The 17,533-nt window shown below is 47.1% G+C and overlaps 1 pseudogene; it reads left to right on the forward strand.

Annotated features, from left to right (window-relative positions):
• Positions 1-489: 489 nt before the first annotated feature.
• Positions 490-17,184, forward strand: LOC121757857 (annotated as a pseudogene).
• Positions 17,185-17,533: the final 349 nt, after the last annotated feature.

The following is a 17,533-nucleotide window of genomic DNA, read 5'->3' on the forward strand; positions in this document are numbered from 1 at the left end:
TCTCCTTAGATGAGTTGGGTATAGATCTCGGGGCACCGGACACTCCCGTGGGGCGGGGTCGGGGCTCGCCCAAGAAGAAGAAGGGGAAGAAGGTGGTCGGCGAGTCGTCGCAGCCGGAGGTACGGAGGAAGTGGACAGACGCGGAGAACGTCGCGCTGTCCAAGGCGTGGGCGAGTGTTTGCGATGACCCCCTCGCCTCGAACAATCAGAGGATCGTTAACTTGTGGGCTAAAATAGCAGCAGCCTACCAGGCATTTTGCCCAGAGGGGAGGCCACGCAGCGGGGAGGCCACGCAGCGGGGAGGAGTGCTGGAAGGGGTGGGACCGAATCCGGTCTGGGGTCTCCCGATTTTTGGGCTTGTACACCAAAGCCCTCCGAATGAAGTCCAGCGGCCAAACTGACGACGACTGCAGGAGGCTGGCGGAGAAAGAGTTCCCCCAGCCCGGGCTTTACAAGGACTTCAACTACTAGAACTGCTACGAGGTGCTAATGGACTCCGAGAAGTTTCGGACAGGTGTCGACGCGGGCTGGCCGAAGAAGCAGCGCCTGAACTATTCAGGTGATTACGCCGGAGGTAGCAGCGGCGGTTCTCACGACCTCCCCGAAGATGCTCAGGAGACCCGTCCCCTCCCTCGTTTACTCGCCGCACTCTCCCGGTTGGTCAAAGACGGGCGCAAAGCCCTCGTCAGAGGTCCCAGGAGGTCCAGTCGGCATCCCCCCTGTTGGCAGGTCGACAGCGGGCCTCGTCTTCTTGGCGCGTCAACAAGCGCGGACTCAGATGATCAAGGTCATAGATCAATGGAAGAATGCAACTGACCCCGAGGAGAAGAGTTTTTTTCACGCCGTGCTCGTGAGTATGAGACAGGATTTGAATCCCGGCGCGGCACAGGTCGGGGGCTCTGACGCGGGCTCAGATGCCGCAGATTTGGGGGTCCCGGATAGCGGCGACGACGGCGAGGAGTGAGGCGGCGGCGGAGGGGTGGGCCCGTGCGTGGATTAGGATTTTTTTTAAGTAATGTAACTTTTTTTTTACTTTTTTTTAATTAATGTTTTTTTTAAAATTTAATATTATTAAAGAATTTTCCCGTATATGTGTCGTAAATTTAATTCCGTATTTTGTATGATTGTTTAATTATTTGTTTTTAGTGCTGATGATGTGGCAAGGCTATGGCTGGGCTATTGCTTGTCCAGTTGCTTGTCCTGCTGATGTGGCAGGAGGAATTTAGTGCTGCTGATGTGGCATGGCTGGGCTATTGCTTGTCCGTTAACCACTGGAGATTCTCTTAGCTCCAACGAGCATTGTACCACCTACATATTTTAACAACCAATTTCAATTAGGGATTCTTAGGCCATGTCTCTTATCTGTCTCTTAACCGTCTCATCCCTTAACTATTCATGGGCCCCACTGTACTTTTCACTCCATCTCTTAACTAAGAGACAGAACCTGCAACCCTCCATCTCTTATGCGTCTCTTAACCATCTCTTAACTTACTATTCATTCAATTTCATTTTTTATTTTTATTTCCAACAAATTCAATTAATAAAAACACATTTCATTAAATAAAATAAAATTACAACTTAAAATTCTTAAAAAATTAAAAAAAAAACATAATTAAAAATCCTAAAATATGAAAAATACATAATTTAATTTCTTCCGCTAAATTTTGCCCAAATGTGCTCCATTAGATCATCTTGGAGTTGGGCGTGGGCGGTAGAATCACGTGTCCTTGCTCGAATAGACAACCGATCTTGCAAAGACGGATGCACTCCACTGCGATGCGGACTACTTGCTGTAAAGCTTCCGCGGGTTTCAGGGTGTAATGAGGATGAAATAGGAGTATTTATATAGTAAAAAAATAAAAAATAAATAAAAAATAAATAAAAAAAGGAAAATGACCGTTGAACGGTCATATGACTGTTTTTAATTTTTTTTATTAAATTCGATTTTTTTTAAAAATTTTATTGCGTCATCGTGACGAAGCCCACTCGCGGGTCGGCGAGTGGGCGTCACGCATGGCGCCGGAGCGCGCCACGTCGCGCAAGCGCGTGGCGAGACAGCTCGCGCACCGTCTCAGAGGGACGGGCGTCTCGGCGGGCAGGGGACGAGACGGGACGCTGCAACGCGTCCCGCGCCCGTCTCGTCTCGAAGGGACGAGATAAGGGACACCTGCGATACGCGTTGCGGGTGCCCTTAAAATTTTTAACAACCAATTTCAATTAGGGATTCTTAAAATATAATGAGGTAAAGCCTCTTATTTTGTTGTTGTTTTCCGAGATGGTCTATGTGGTAAGAAATCAGATGCATTGCAAATCGAGAACTTGTTCTTTCAATGTGATGTTAAGTTGCATGATGTGCCTGATGGTTGGGCGAATTTTTGATGGTGATGAATGCAGGAAAATACAGATCACGACACAGAGATTTACGTGGTTCGATTTACTGAGGTAAATCTACGTCCACGGGAAGAAAAGAGGGCAGAGTTGTATTGCTTGATCTGTTTTCTACAGCTTACAATACAGACTTGCTATTTGATCTTTGATCTCTAGAGAGCTCCCTTCTCCTATCTGATCTAAGTTCTATTTATACACTGAACTAAGATCGTGGCTTGCATCACCACTGACTAGGTCGTGGCTTACATCATCACTAATTAGGTCGTGGCTTACATCATCACTAATTAGATCGTGGATGTCGTGGAGGTCATGAGATCTTGCATGGGTCCACCACTAAATAGATCGTGCAGTGGAGGTCGTGGAGGTTCTGCATGAGTCCACTATCTCCCAGTTCGGTCGAATACTGAGACCGAACTGCTGAACTATTGCCGAGCAGCTTTTGCCGACCTGAGAGTAGAGCTTGATTGGTCGGCTTTTACCGAGCTGTAGGCTGGGGCCGAACTCTTTGGTAATGCCGAACTGATTGGTCGGCTTTTACCGAGCTGTAGGCTAGGGCCGAACTCTTTGGTAATGCCGAACTGATACTCTTCCTTGGTCTTTGGGCTGATGGGCCGTCACTGCTATTGGGCTTGTTTAGTACGTACCCCATCACTACCCCCCCCGAAAAGCGAAGTGAATCACTTCGGCGAAGCGAGTCACTTCGGCATTCTGGATAAAGGTACGGGGGAAGCTGACGTCAGGGGACGTGCCTTACGCGTGACTGCATTAAATGCGACAGTAAAATCCGGCCGTTGAATCCTGAAAAGGTGGGATTCGAAACGGTGCGATGATTTTGAAATCTTCTCCGAATCTGATAAATACGTCCTTACTTCATCAGTTGAACACTTTTGCTATTGCTTCTTCTGCATTCTCTCTCTTTTGCGTAAAAATTTTCTTCCGCTTTCAAGAATTTTTTCAGAATTTCTTCAGACTTTCGAAGAGTAAGAACTATGTCTTCTTCTTCTTCTTCTGAGTCAGGTAGCGGTAGGAAAAGGGGTAAGGGGTCTTCTAGCCGGAAAGAATCTGGGGAGAAGACCGTAGAGTACTTTCACAGCGTCTTGAGTAAGGATACTGTGATATCCATATACGAAAAATATCTTCTTCCCAGGGGGAAGGCGGTGGTTCCCGACGACGATCATAGGGCTAACGAGCCGCCGGAGGGTTATGCCACCGTTTACGAAGCCTGCTTAGAATGCGGGCTTCGTTTCCCTCTTCCCCCACCTTTTGTAGAGCTTCTTGATTTCTTTCAACTCCCTTTAGGTCAGGTGACTCCGAATTCTTGGAGGCACTTATCGGCCTTTGCTGCCGAACTGCGTAGGCTAGATAAGGATCTGTCTCTGAGGGCAATCCTTAATTTTTTCCAGTTTAAGAGGAAGGGATCTTGGTTTTACTTGATCCCTTTACAGCCTTTTAGGGCCTTCTGCAAAACCAAATGGCCGAAATGGCAAAACCGCTTCTTTTTTTATAATAGGACAGCGGCTCCGGGCTTTCCCTGGAGAGGGCCGAAGTCCGTGATTCCTCATCCTCGGTTAGAACCGTTGGCCGAGCTCGAGGGCGAGCTCAATAAGATTCCTATGATTAGGAAACAGTACTCGGAAACTGAGCTCGTCAAGGGCGACCTCGTGTTCAATATCTCGTCTTCGGACGAAGAAACTGAGGGTGAGGATTTCTTTTTTATGCTTTACTGCTTTAGCGGCGAAAACTAACCTTGTTTCCTTGCTTTTCGGCAGTGAACATGCTAAATAAGCTCAGTCGCCAATCCTCTGAGTCCAAGGAGCAGGAGAGAGAGAAGGCTACCAGCTCGGCGCCTGATGCCGAGAAGAATCCGAAGAGGCAAAAGACCTCTTCGGATCCAAAGAAGCCGGAGTCGACTTCGGCAAGTAGGAAGGGGAAGACCCAGAAGCCCCCAAGAGCGCCGGAGAAAGACGTGGTCTTGGCGCCTCCTTCGGAACATATCTGTGAGCCCTTTTTATGGCCCACGGACTTCGCCGAGGTGAACTTTCTTCTTGATTTTCTGGCCTTGCTTTTTTTTTTTTCTGTATTTTTTGTAGCCCCTCTGTTGACTTTTTGCTTTTTCCATTTTCAGAGGAACGATATGCTCTCCAAGCTCGTCGCCGTCGAACTCTCCAAAGCGTCCAACGACTATGCTGAGATGCAGAGGAAGTTGGCGGCTGCTTGTCATCGGGCCGAGCAGGCTGAGGCAAACTTTGAGAAAGCCAGAGCTGCTAGGATTTCGGCCCAAGATGAAGCTCAGTTTGCCAAAAACCAGCTCGTCATCCAGCGAGAGCAGACGAAACGGAGGGATGCTGCCGCCGTGGTTGCCCAAGGAGAGGTTCTCCGTGCTTTCGCGGAGAAACTCTTTCTGAGCAACCAATTTTCGGCCTTTGTCGGTGATCTGCTGAAACTGATGACCGATAAAGCCGAGCAGGGTCCCGAAGTCATCCTGCCGCTGTACGGCCGAGAGATAGCAGCTCGGCTTCAGAGTCTGCCGGTGCTTGAGGAGCTTGCTTCGTCCTCGGTCTTGCTTTCTGCAGACCAAGTTCGTAGTTGCCGAGCTGACCGCGATGAGAATATGGAGGCTATCTTTGCCTCCATAGGGTCAGTTTTACCCGCTCCAATTTTCCACGGAGAGGGTGAGACCGAGCAGCATGAGCGGCAGACCGGCGATGAGCAGGCCGAGCAGGAGGCGCAACAGATCGGCTATGGTGGCGCCGAGCAGGCTGGGGAGAGCAGGGAGGCCGAGGCTGAAGCTGAAGCAGACAAGGAGAAGGAAGCTGAACCTCACCGAGAAGGCGGAGACGAAGCTGGCGGAGTATGATTTCGTCTCCCTTCTCTTAGTTTAGTTTCTTCCTTCTTGTAAAACGGCTTTGAAGCCCTTGTGTAGAAAAAATTTTTCTTATGAATGAAAAAATTCTTCTTTCTGCTCTTGTGTCTTCGTATAGCCTTTCGTACTCTCTTTTACTCCTGTTGTGGTTTACTACCTGCTCAGTAATCTGAAATGCCGAACTGACATAGCTGCTCTATATTCTGAACTCTTTAAGGAGCTGGAGGTACTTCACTGGAAGCGGCTGTACTCTTCGGCTTTAGACGAAGCTGAGAAAAGAGCCATAGCTGACCAGGTGAAGAATGACGAACTCTTGGCTTGTTTAGTGAAGCTGGAGGCCGACAATAAGGACTTAGAGTCCGAAAAGAAAGATCTGGAGGCCGAGCTGAACACTGCCGTCGCTGAGAGGACTGCGTATGAGGATTTCATCTGCAGGCGCGGGGGAATGACCATCTCTGAAGTTCAGGAACGAGTTGACGAACTGTGGGAGGAATATCATGTACTCCGGAGGAACAATGCGCTGGAGAGCTCGGCTTGCCAACAAGTCGTGAAATCATTGCGGCGCTGGGCTTCTCGGTACGACATCATTCTTTCCCGGCGTCCCTCAATCGAGAGATTCCTTAGGCATTTCCCGCCAACAGATGGTCACACTCTAGCTCAAACCCCTGATTCACTTGCTCAAAACCCTACTCCAAGTCAGCAACGAACTCAGGAACAGCCGGAAACGTCAAGACGAGAACGGACTCAGGAGCAACCGGGAACGTCAAGACAAGGACGGACTGAAGTTCGTAGAGGAGCTGTGATTATGAGTGAGCAAGATCAACAAATGCTTCGTGAAGAGACTCTTCGCCGCCGAGGTGCTAGAGCTTCCCGGGCTCAGGGAAGAGGCGGTAGGTCGATTAGAGCATCTCGTCGACCTGCTTATTCTTCGGCTGCCGAGAACGCCCGAACTCGGCTTCACGAGGATTTTGTGAATAGATGGCTCAACTTTAGCAACCAGAGACAGTAGAATAGTCCTTTGTAATAGCGTAACGCCTTCTCGTAGGGCAGCGGAGTTGTATGCCGAACAAGTTTTAATAAATGAAATCTTCATTTCGCTTCTATCACTGCGTATTTACAGCTCAGCGAAAAAATTTCATCGTGCTCGTCCTCGGTCTTATGAAGTAAACTTCTTTGACCGGACTCGTCTTCGGTCTTATGAAGTAAGCTTCTTTGACCGGACTCGTCTTTGGTCTTGTGAAGTAAACTTCTTTGACCGGACTTGGTCCTCGGTCTTATGAAATAAACTTCTTTGACCGGACTCGTCTTTGGTCTTATGAAGTAAACTTCTTTGACCGGACTAAGCTTGTGTCCTAATTTGGCGAGTTTTATCGCGTGGATCGGACTTTCCCTTGTCCTAATTCGGCGAGTTTTATCGCGTGGATCGGACTTTCCCTTGTCCTAATTCGGCGAGTTTTATCGCGTGGATCGGACTTTCCCTTTGTTGCAGTTCGTTTCAGACGGACTGCTTGTTTCTTAAGCTGAATTGTGGTCTTGTATCCTCCTTAGAAGCTTGGACTCACAATCGTTGGCTTATATATGTTCTAAAAAGGGGATCAGCCTTCGAAGAACAAGATACCTCAGTAACATTTGTAAGAGACGACACGCACACAGACAGACAAAACGCACATAAACAAACAAAACGCATATAGACAAACAAAACGCAAGTAAAAAACAAAGAAAGCACATACCCCTAGGACCGAACTAGACACAAGACTGACTGACCGGACTGTCTCTTACAAATGGAACTTCATGAGGTTGGAAATGTACCATGTTCGGGGTGCTTGTTCTCCTGACATGTGAGTCAATTTGCAAGACCCTTTGCCGAGGACTTCTGACACCCGATATGGACCTTCTCATGTGGGTTCGAGTTTGCCCAGCTTTTCTGCTCGGCTTACTTCGTTGTTTCTCAAGACGAGATCTCCCACTTGAAATTGCAGCTTTTTCACCCTTTGGTTATAATACCGGGCTACTTGCTCCTTGTACTTGGCTGCTTTTATGCAGGCCAATTCTCTTCTTTCTTCGGCCAGATCTAGTTCGGCTCTCAGTCCGTCCTCATTCAGTTCTGCTGAGAAATTAAGAGTTCGGGGACTGGGTATGCCGATCTCAACCGGAATCACGGCTTCAGTGCCGTACACCATCGAGTTCGGCTCCGGTGTGACTTCGGTCATTTCGCCTGCCTCTGACTCCGGCTGCTTTGATTGCTATGCTTGATGGTGCCGATCTGATTGCTCGGCACTTTTAAGCGCAATCTGCAAACACTTGCTCTTTTTTGATCACCTCGGATGACCGCTATCCCTCCTTTAGTAGGGAAGGAGTTCGGCGAGGAAACCTCTGATCGCTATGATCGGGCTTCTTTTTGTCTTCTCTAGATGAGCTGTCTAAAGACCGTTTTAGACGGTCTGCCTCATCGGTACGAGAAAACTGGTCCGCAATGTCCCACATCTCTTGAGCTGTTTGCGGACTGCATTCCACGAGCTTTCTGTAGAGAGCTCCGGGCAGGATTCCATTTTGGAATGCCGAAATGACAAGTAGATCATTGAGATCGTCTACTTGTAGGCATTCCTTGTGGAACCTCGTCATAAAGTCGCTGATCTTTTCGTCGCGACCTTGACGTATAGAAAGCAGCTGAGCCGAAGTGATTCGGGCTTCCGCTTTCTGAAAGAACCTCCTGTGGAAAGCATCCATTAGATCTCGGTAAGATCTAATGCTGCCTTGGGGGAGGCTATCGAACCACCTTCTTGCGTTCCCGATAAGCAGCTCGGGAAACAGCTTGCACTTGTGGACCTCATTGAGACCCTGGTTCGCCATGTTATACTGATAGCGTCCCAGGAAGTCATGAGGATTCACCAACCCGTCATAAGTCATCGACGGAGTTCGGTAGTTCTGTGGTAAGGGAGTTCGGGTGATATCGTCCGAGAACGGAGTCTTCAATGCTCCGTACATGGCGAACCCGACATCTCTTCGGTATGGAGGAGATGGAGTTCTCCTGTGATTCCGGTACCGAGGAGGAACAGGAACATGTCGGGGTTGAGGATTCTTCTTCCTGGAAGACACGGCACTACTGCGGTAGTGACTTTCATGTCTGGATGAGGAGGGAGAATCCACCGTTTTCGTCTCCGGCTTTTGGCCCTTTTGCAGGAAAATTAAGAACTCTTCCTGCTTCTCGGCCAAAAACAACTTGACAGCCTCGTTCAAATCGGGCTGCTGGGAAGACTCGGTGCGATGAGTCTTTGAGCGGTTTGTTCCTTCTCCGTGAGAACTGGAAGTAGATTTCTCCCGAGGCCGTTTTCCAGACCTGCGGGCTGGACTAGCTTCCTCATGGTTACCACGAACGGTATTATGGGTGTTACGTGATCTGGTATGCATTTTTTTTGGTGGAAGAGGATCAAAAACTCGCTTTATCACAAATTTGGTTCTCTGGTTCCCACAGACGGCGCCAGTGATGGTTGGGCGAATTTTTGATGGTGATGAATGCAGGAAAATACAGATCACGACACAGAGATTTACGTGGTTCGATTTACTGAGGTAAATCTACGTCCACGGGAAGAAAAGAGGGCAGAGTTGTATTGCTTGATCTGTTTTCTACAGCTTACAATACAGACTTGCTATTTGATCTTTGATCTCTAGAGAGCTCCCTTCTCCTATCTGATCTAAGTTCTATTTATACACTGAACTAAGATCGTGGCTTGCATCACCACTGACTAGGTCGTGGCTTACATCATCACTAATTAGGTCGTGGCTTACATCATCACTAATTAGATCGTGGATGTCGTGGAGGTCATGAGATCTTGCATGGGTCCACCACTAAATAGATCGTGCAGTGGAGGTCGTGGAGGTTCTGCATGAGTCCACTATCTCCCAGTTCGGTCGAATACTGAGACCGAACTGCTGAACTATTGCCGAGCAGCTTTTGACGACCTGAGAGTAGAGCTTGATTGGTCGGCTTTTACCGAGCTGTAGGCTGGGGCCGAACTCTTTGGTAATGCCGAACTGATTGGTCGGCTTTTACCGAGCTGTAGGCTAGGGCCGAACTCTTTGGTAATGCCGAACTGATACTCTTCCTTGGTCTTTGGGCTGATGGGCCGTCACTGCTATTGGGCTTGTTTAGTACGTACCCCATCAGTGCCCATGCCAAAAGCAATGTTTCACACTGAGATTTTAATTTTCTTAGTCATTTTTGGTGAATTTTGTGGACTAAGTTGGGTAATAAGCTATTTTTCATACTAAGCTTTTAATTTTCTTAGTCATTTTCAGTAAATTTTGTGTACTAACTTGGGTAATAAACTACTCTGTAAAATTTAGTAATCTCCCATTATAAGTGATCAACTTTCCATTTTGTATTGTTCCATTGTAAGTTATCAATTTCCTTTTTTTGACAAAAAAAGTAACACGTTTATTTTTTTATTCTCTCTCGAGAGTAGTTCGCACAATCCTAGGAGTCGATTGTTAAATAGTAGAGGTTGTTAATAGAAGTTGGTGTTCACTGTTCAATGTTAAAAGCTTGATTAAGAAAAATATACGAAAATGGAAATCATGACTTCCACATGCTGATTTCGACTTCAATTGATAATATGAGCTATGCATTTCATATACTCAAATCTTTTCGACTTCAATTGATAATATGAGCTATGCATTTCATATACTCAAATCTTATGTTAGGCCATCCACAATAGGAATAGCCCAGTAATAGCTCAGTCATAGCCTAGCCACAAACTCCTCATGTCACATCATCAACACTAAAAATCCTCCTGCCACATCATCAAAACAAGCAAATAGCCCAGTCATAGCCCAGCCATAGCCTAGTCACATCACTAGCCACATCACTAATAACAATTATATAAAAATGAAATAATTAACAATCACACAATATAAGGAATTTAATTTACGAGACATATACAGGAAACATTAATAATACTATTAAAATTTTAAAAAGTACAATAATTTAAAAAAAGTACAATAATTTAAAAAAATTACAATAATTAAAAAAAAGTACAATAATTCACTCATCGCCTCCGTCGTTGTCGCCACCCTGGCCTCCGCCTCCGTCGCCACCGTTGCCACCGCCTCTACTCCCGCGGGTCTCCCTCCGTGCCGCCTCCAACTCGTCTTGCATGCTCATGAGAAGAGTTTGAAGCAAACTCTTCTCCACGGGGTCCACCGCCGCCCGCCATTCGGCCATCGTCTTGACCATCTGATTGTGCGTTTGTTGAAATGCGAAGAATTTGAGATTCGTTGTGGATTGGCCAAGGGGGGATGCCGACTGGACCTCCTGTAAACCCCCGGCTGCCCCCCTCGCCTCCCATTGAGCCCGCTTGTACCCAACCGGGCGAGTTCGGCGAGGGAACGAACTAGGGGTCGGGACCTTCTGGGCCGTCTCGGGGAGGTCGTGGGAACCACCGCTGCTGCCGCTGTAATCACCGGTATAGTTCAGTCGTTGCTTCTTCGGCCAGCCAGCGTCGACACCTACTCGGAACTTCTCGGAGTCGTTCAGCACAACATAGCAGTTCCACTAGGTGAAATCCTTATACAACCCTTTCTGGGGGAAGGCTTTCTCCGCTATCCTCCTGCAGTCTTCCTCCGTTTGGCCACTGCTGTGTATGCGGAGGGCGTTGGCGTACAACCCTGAAAATCGGAAGACGACAACCCTGATTAGGTCCCGCCCCTTCCGGCAATCCTCACCGGTGCGTTGCCTCCCCTCTGGGCAAAATGTCTGGTAGGCTGCTGCTATCTTGCCCCACAAGTTGACGATCCTCTGGTTGTTCGAAACGAGAGGATCGTCGCAAACACACACCCACGCCTTGGACAGGGCGATTTTTTCCGCATCCGTCCACCTCCTCCGTACCGAGCAGTCATCCTCACCCTGATGCGACAATTCGCCGACCTTCTTCCCCTTGCCCTTCTTCTTTGGGGCGCCACGACCCTGCACTGCTCCCACCGTTTGAACGGGCGTATCCGGAACTCCGAGAATATCAAACCCCAACTCCTCTAAGGAAAAATCATCAAATTGCGTGAACTGTGCATCCGTTGGGGTCAATGTGTGCGAAGAAGCAGTCGAAAAATCAAAACTGGGTCGATAGACGTCCCCCTCCCCCGGCGTCCCCTGCGTCGCCGGTACCCCCCTGTCGGGTGCTGCATCGCCGTCCCCCCTCCCCCCCTGTCTGGGGCTGCATCGCCGTCCCCTCTCCCCCCCGCATCATCTGCATCCCGGGCAACCCCCCCGGCATCATCTGCATACCGGGTTGCATCCCCGGTACCCCCTGCCATCCCGGGCATATTCCCCCCGGCTGCCATCCCGGGCATCATGCCCTGCCACGGGTACATATTGTAGTACCCTGGCATCGGACCCCATCCACCTCCCACAGGTACTTGGGGAGTTTGAGACCCGCTCGTCACTGGAATACCTTCGTTGGTGTTCTCTATTTCTCGGTGTTGATCTTGTGCAGAAAGTAAGATAGAGAGAGTACTTGTTAAAACAAGTGGTGCGAATGAAAATGACGTGCAAACCGCGTATATATAGTGTTTCGAAAAAAAAAAAAATTCCGCTCGGCGGTGCCATAGGCGATCCGGGCGCTGCAATAGCGCCGAGCGGATCGCCCAGCGCACCGCCTAGCGCCGCGAAACCGCCGAGCGCTCGGCGGTTTTTAATTCCGAAATCCGCTGGGCGGTTGCAATGGACCGCCTAGCGCCGGCGCTCGGCTAGGCGCCATTGCAGATGGCCTTAGAACCCCATTGACTATTCTTATCTTTCAAGCAACCAAACATAATTTAATCTGCCAAACAATGTTTCCATCTCTATAACTAGATATTACACAAAAAAATAGAATTTTTAGTTCATTGATTTAGTGTGAAATTAATAAAACTGTACGTCTCATCATGGACATAAAATATATAAACTCATTTAACTTTATTTATAAATTTTATTGCAAACTTTTACTCAGAAAGTCATCCTGAAATTTAACTGGCGTGGGAGTTATGGGTTATGGCTACATTAAGTCATTAACCGACACCAAAATCAAATCTTAAGCAAGTATTCGCCAAATATTACTAATGTTTTTGTATAAACTAGTGTTATCACTCGTGCTATGCACGGGGAATAAGATTTTCAAATAATAAAGATAAATTCAAAAGTAAGTAGAATAAAATATAAAAAAGGGATAGAGAATATAATTATGTTTATATATGTGCTAGTTAAATAAGTAAACTCATAAAATTATAAACAATTAAAAATGTTATAAACAATAATAAAAAGAGAAATGTACTTTTCTCAACCCACTCTTTGAAATATTTCATATTTAGCAAAATGATTTTATACAGTTTAAATTTTTAATATGAGTGGAATAAAATAAAATAAATGACAAAGAGGAGGTATGCGACTAAGGATTAAAGAATCGTATTATAAAGTAATTAAATTCACGTGTTAAAATTTAAATCCTTTGATGAACTAACTAAAAACCTTCTTCAACTTTAAAAATTAGAAATATAGTGCAATTATGTGGATGTTAAAAGAAAAAAATGTACTCTATCCGTCTCACTATAAGTGAGGCGTTTCTTCTCGGCCATTGTTTTGCGAAAATAATACTTCCTTCGTCCCCAAAGTTTGTCTCAATTTGACTCGGCGCAGGTTTTAAGAAATTATTTGACTTTGTATTAAATGAAAGTATGTAGTGGAATAAGGGTCCCACATTGTGAAGACTGAGAGTGTATTTATGGAGCACAACAACGAGTCTACTCCAGTGACGAGCGGGTCTCAAACTCCCACGGTACCCGTGAGAAGTGGATGGGGTCCGATGGCCGGGTACTACAACATGTACGCTTGGCAGCAGATGATGCCCGGGATGGCATCCGGGGGTAGTATGCCGGGATGGCAGGGGATGCAGGGCGGGCCGGCGATGCCGGGCGGGCAGGGGGTACCGGGGATGCAACTCGGGATGCAGATGATGCCGGGGTGGGCACCCGGGATGCAGATGATGCCCGAGTAGCAGCCGGGGATGCAGGGGATGCCGGGGGGGACAACGTCTATCGTCCCAGTTTTGATTTTTTGACTGCTTCTTCGCACACATCGACCCCATCGGAGACGCAGTTCACTGGGTGTGATACTTTATCCTTAGAGGAGTTGGGGATAGATCTCGGGGATGCGGACACTCCCGTTCAAACGGGGGGAGTAGGGCGGGGTCGGGGCGCGCCAAAGAAGAAGAAGGGCAAGGGAAAGGGCAAGAGGGTGGTCGGCGAGTTATCGCAGCCGGCTGATGACGACAGCCCGGCACGGAGGAAGTGGACGGATGCGGAGAACATCGCGCTGTCCAAGGCGTGGGTGAGTGTTTGCGATAATCCCCTCGATTCGAACAATCAGAGGATCGTCAACTTGTGGGCTAAAATATCAGCAGCCTACAAGGCATTTTGCCCGGCGGGGAGGCCACACAGTGGGGAGGAGTGCCGGAAGGGGTGAGACCGAATCAGGGCTGCGGTCTCCCGATTTTCGGGTTTGTACACCAACGCCCTCTGCATGCAGACCAGTGGCCAAACTGACGAGGACTGCAGGAGGATAGCGGAGAAAGCCTTCCCCGTGCACGGGCTTTATAAGGAGTTCACCTACTAGAACTGCTATGAGGTGCTGATGGACTCCGAGAAGTTTCGGGCAGGTGTCGATGCTGGCTGGCCGAAGAAGCAGCGACTAAACTATACCGGTGATTACAGCGGCAGCAGCGGGGGTTCCCACAACCTCCCCGAGGATGTTCAGGAGTTCCCGTCCCCTCCCACGTTTACTCGCCGCACTCGTCCGGCTGGTCAAAGGCGGGCGCAACGGCTCGCCAGGGGTCCCAGGAGGTCCAGTCGGCATCCCCCCTGTTGGCAAGTCGACAGCCGAGCTCGCCTTCTTCGCGCGTCAACAAACGCGGGCTCAGATGTACAAGATCTTAGCTGACTGGAAGGCGGCAACTGACCCCGTGGAGAAGAGGTTTCTTCACTCAATGCTCGAGAGTATGCGGGTCGATTTGGATGCCGCCGTGGCACAGTTGGAGGGCTCAGACGACGGCGACGACGGCGACGGCCATGACGAGTGAGGCGGAGGAGGGGGCTCGTGCGTGGAAGAGGGGTTTTTTTATAAAAAATTAATGTATTTTTTTAATTTAATTGTTATTATTGAATTTAACGTATCTGTGTCGTAAATTTAATTCCGTATTTTGTGTGATTGGTAATTATTTATTTGTTATAATTTTGTTTATTGTGGCTAGCCTATTGCTTGTCCAGTTGCTTGTCCTGATGATGTGGCAGGAGGAGTTTTTATGTGCTGATGACGTGACAGGAGGAGTTTTTAAGTGCTGATGACGTGACAGGAGGAGTTTTTAAGTGCTGATGACGTGGCAGGAGGAGTTATGGCTAGCCTATGGCTGGCCTATGACTTGTCCAAAACCATTGGAGATGCTCTAAACAGGCCTGCACCAAAGCACTTTTTGATGAAAAATAGACCTGCAATTTAACATAAATAAGCTGAACTATATTTCTGTAAAATCGTACAAAAATTATTTAAAAAATAAAAGGAAAGAAATCGGGATAATTACACCAAACATACAAAATATTTCACCAATGTTTTAAATTAATACAAAAAATTGTAAGTTAGCACATATCATACAGAATGTTTAACTAGTGATCCACATTAGTACAATCCATCCAAAACACTAACACCGTTACTTTTCTATTCAACTTCATCAAACATATTGCGTCATAAAGTTTTAGAGACAACTCACTCTCACTCATTAGTCATTCCAATATACTGAAGTCCATAATTTGTAGTTAGGCTCTCCCTCAGCACTCCACCCAACTTCACCCACCTCATCTCTCCACAGCTACCACCCTCCCCCCACCTCAAGCAAATCCTCTGTAACTCCCTCTACTGCCACAACCTCCTCCAACTCCTCCTCTCAACCCTCCCCTTCCCTTCCTATGCCCTCTCCTTGCTCTCCTTCATCCCCGTCGACCGCCCGCCACTGCGCCAGCTTACCAACAAGATCGGCAACCACCTCTCCCGCTGAGACAATCCCCACAAGGCGCTCGTGTTTTTCAAGCGATGCAGAACTAATTCTTCTCCATTGACAGGTTCAGTTTCCACTTTCCCGCCATTGCTCAAAGCGGTGTCGAGGCTTTATCTCTCGGTGAAGGGAAGATAATGCACGGGCTGGCTGCGAAGCTTGGGTACCAATCTGACCCTTTTGTGCAAACTGCGTTGTTGAGTACGTACGCTGCTTATGGGCTAATCTCAGAGAGAAGGGGGTGGGAAGGATGAAAAGTAACGGTGTTAGAGTGATTTGGATGGAATGTACTAATTTGGATCACTTACCCCAAAGAAATCACATTTTCCCGCCAAAACTGCCACTTTATATATTGATAGATTATAATAGGTCGAAATTCTGCTATTAGTCTAAACGAGTAAACCCAAACCTACACCTTCGCCGGCTCAACTTCTTTAACTCATAGTACTAAAAAATAGTACTCCAATATTCTGTTATCCATCGCAGTATTGGAAGTGATCCATTTATTGGTGAAAATGTGAATTATATTTGAAGAACGTTGAACGACTATCTCGTCGTTTAAACTGTTTGGTGGCTAATGTCCTGTTTTTGGAGTCTCCTGCTGGCGTTGGATTTTCCTACTATGTAATAGGAGACACCAAAACTGCTGCGGATTCCTACACTTTCTTGGTGAACTAGTAGGAGAGGTTCCCCGAATACAAAACTCGTGATTTCTACATAGCCGGAGAGAGCTACACCGGTCACTATGTTCCTCAGCTTGCTCAGTTGATCCTCAAAAACAACAAAATGCCAAACCAAACTGTCATTAATTTGAAAGGAATTGCAGTTAGTTTCTACATGAGCTGTCTGTTGCAAAATAAACTCTTGTCTTTCTACTTTGTCTGATTGTTTTCAGATTGGGAATGCATACATTGATTATCTCGGCGTGATGTATAGCTCCATCGAATACTACTGGTCACACGCTCTCATTTCTGATGAGAGTCGTGATGAAATCGTGAAATACTGCAACTTCTCGTCTCCTAAATTATCAGACCAATGCAAGCAAGTTTTGGATCAAGCAGATGGTGAAATTGGAAATATATACACTTTTGACATCTACACGCGTCTTTGTGGTTCAAACTCTACTGCTCCATCGGTATAGTCCACTTATTAACCTCAACTTTTACAATGTACTTTTGCATCGATAAACAGACGTCTTTATTTGATCCATGCTCGGATGACTATGTTTTCGCGTACCTAAACACGCCTGAAGTCCAGCAAGCACTTCACGCGAACATCACTGGAGCTCTCCCTGGGCCATGGACATCTTGCAGGTACTGCGATCTAACGGCAGAAAATGAATCAAATGACAAAACATATAATGCAATGACTGATTGAACCTATTTGTGAACTGGTTTGTTTGAATGTAGTGATCTCATAGACTGGACTGATTCTCCGGACTCAGTTTTACCTGTCATTAAGGAGCTCATGGCTAACGGCATTAACGTCTGGATCTACAGGTAACTCACTGTATCTGTACTTTGCAACGACAAGCATAAATGATAATAATCCAAACTAGTAGTACAAGAGAAAAATCTCACTTACTAAACAAGAATTGTTTACAACAATGACAGTGGCGACACAAATGGAGTGGTGGCGGTGACAAAACGAACAGGTACTCGATGGCCAAACTAGGGCGCCCCTATTAAGACTCCGTGGTACCCATGGTACTACCAAGGGGAGGTTGGAGGATACGCGGTGGGATATGAGAATGTGACATTTGTGACTATAAGAGGAGCATGGCATTTCGTCCCGAGCTATCAGCCTGGGAGAGAGATCACCTTCTTCTCGTCCTTCTTGGAAGGCAAGCTGCCTCCCAGCAGCTAAACACGAAACGATTTCAAAGACTTGTTCTAATTAGCCATCTCTATCAATACAAATTATGATTAACCCTTGCATCATAAAATTGGTAGTCATTATCAGTTGGTGTAATGCATTTTCAAGAAAGTTGAAGGACTAAACTTCTGTCGTTTAATAAACTGATGCAAGTGAAGATAACAAAAACTATAAGCTGGTATAAAACGAACTAGGCAGCTGCTGCCGGCGCCTCTCATCATTTATCTTGGTGGCCTTTAGCCCAAGACAAATGAAACAGATAAAACATTTTACAATGTTTGTATCGTCTCAATCAGTCTTCTTCAATCTGCCTACTTTCTATATAAGTTTCACAAACACA

This window comes from Salvia splendens, chromosome 12 (assembly GCF_004379255.2).
Source record: "Salvia splendens isolate huo1 chromosome 12, SspV2, whole genome shotgun sequence".
Classification (NCBI taxonomy): domain Eukaryota; kingdom Viridiplantae; phylum Streptophyta; class Magnoliopsida; order Lamiales; family Lamiaceae; genus Salvia; species Salvia splendens.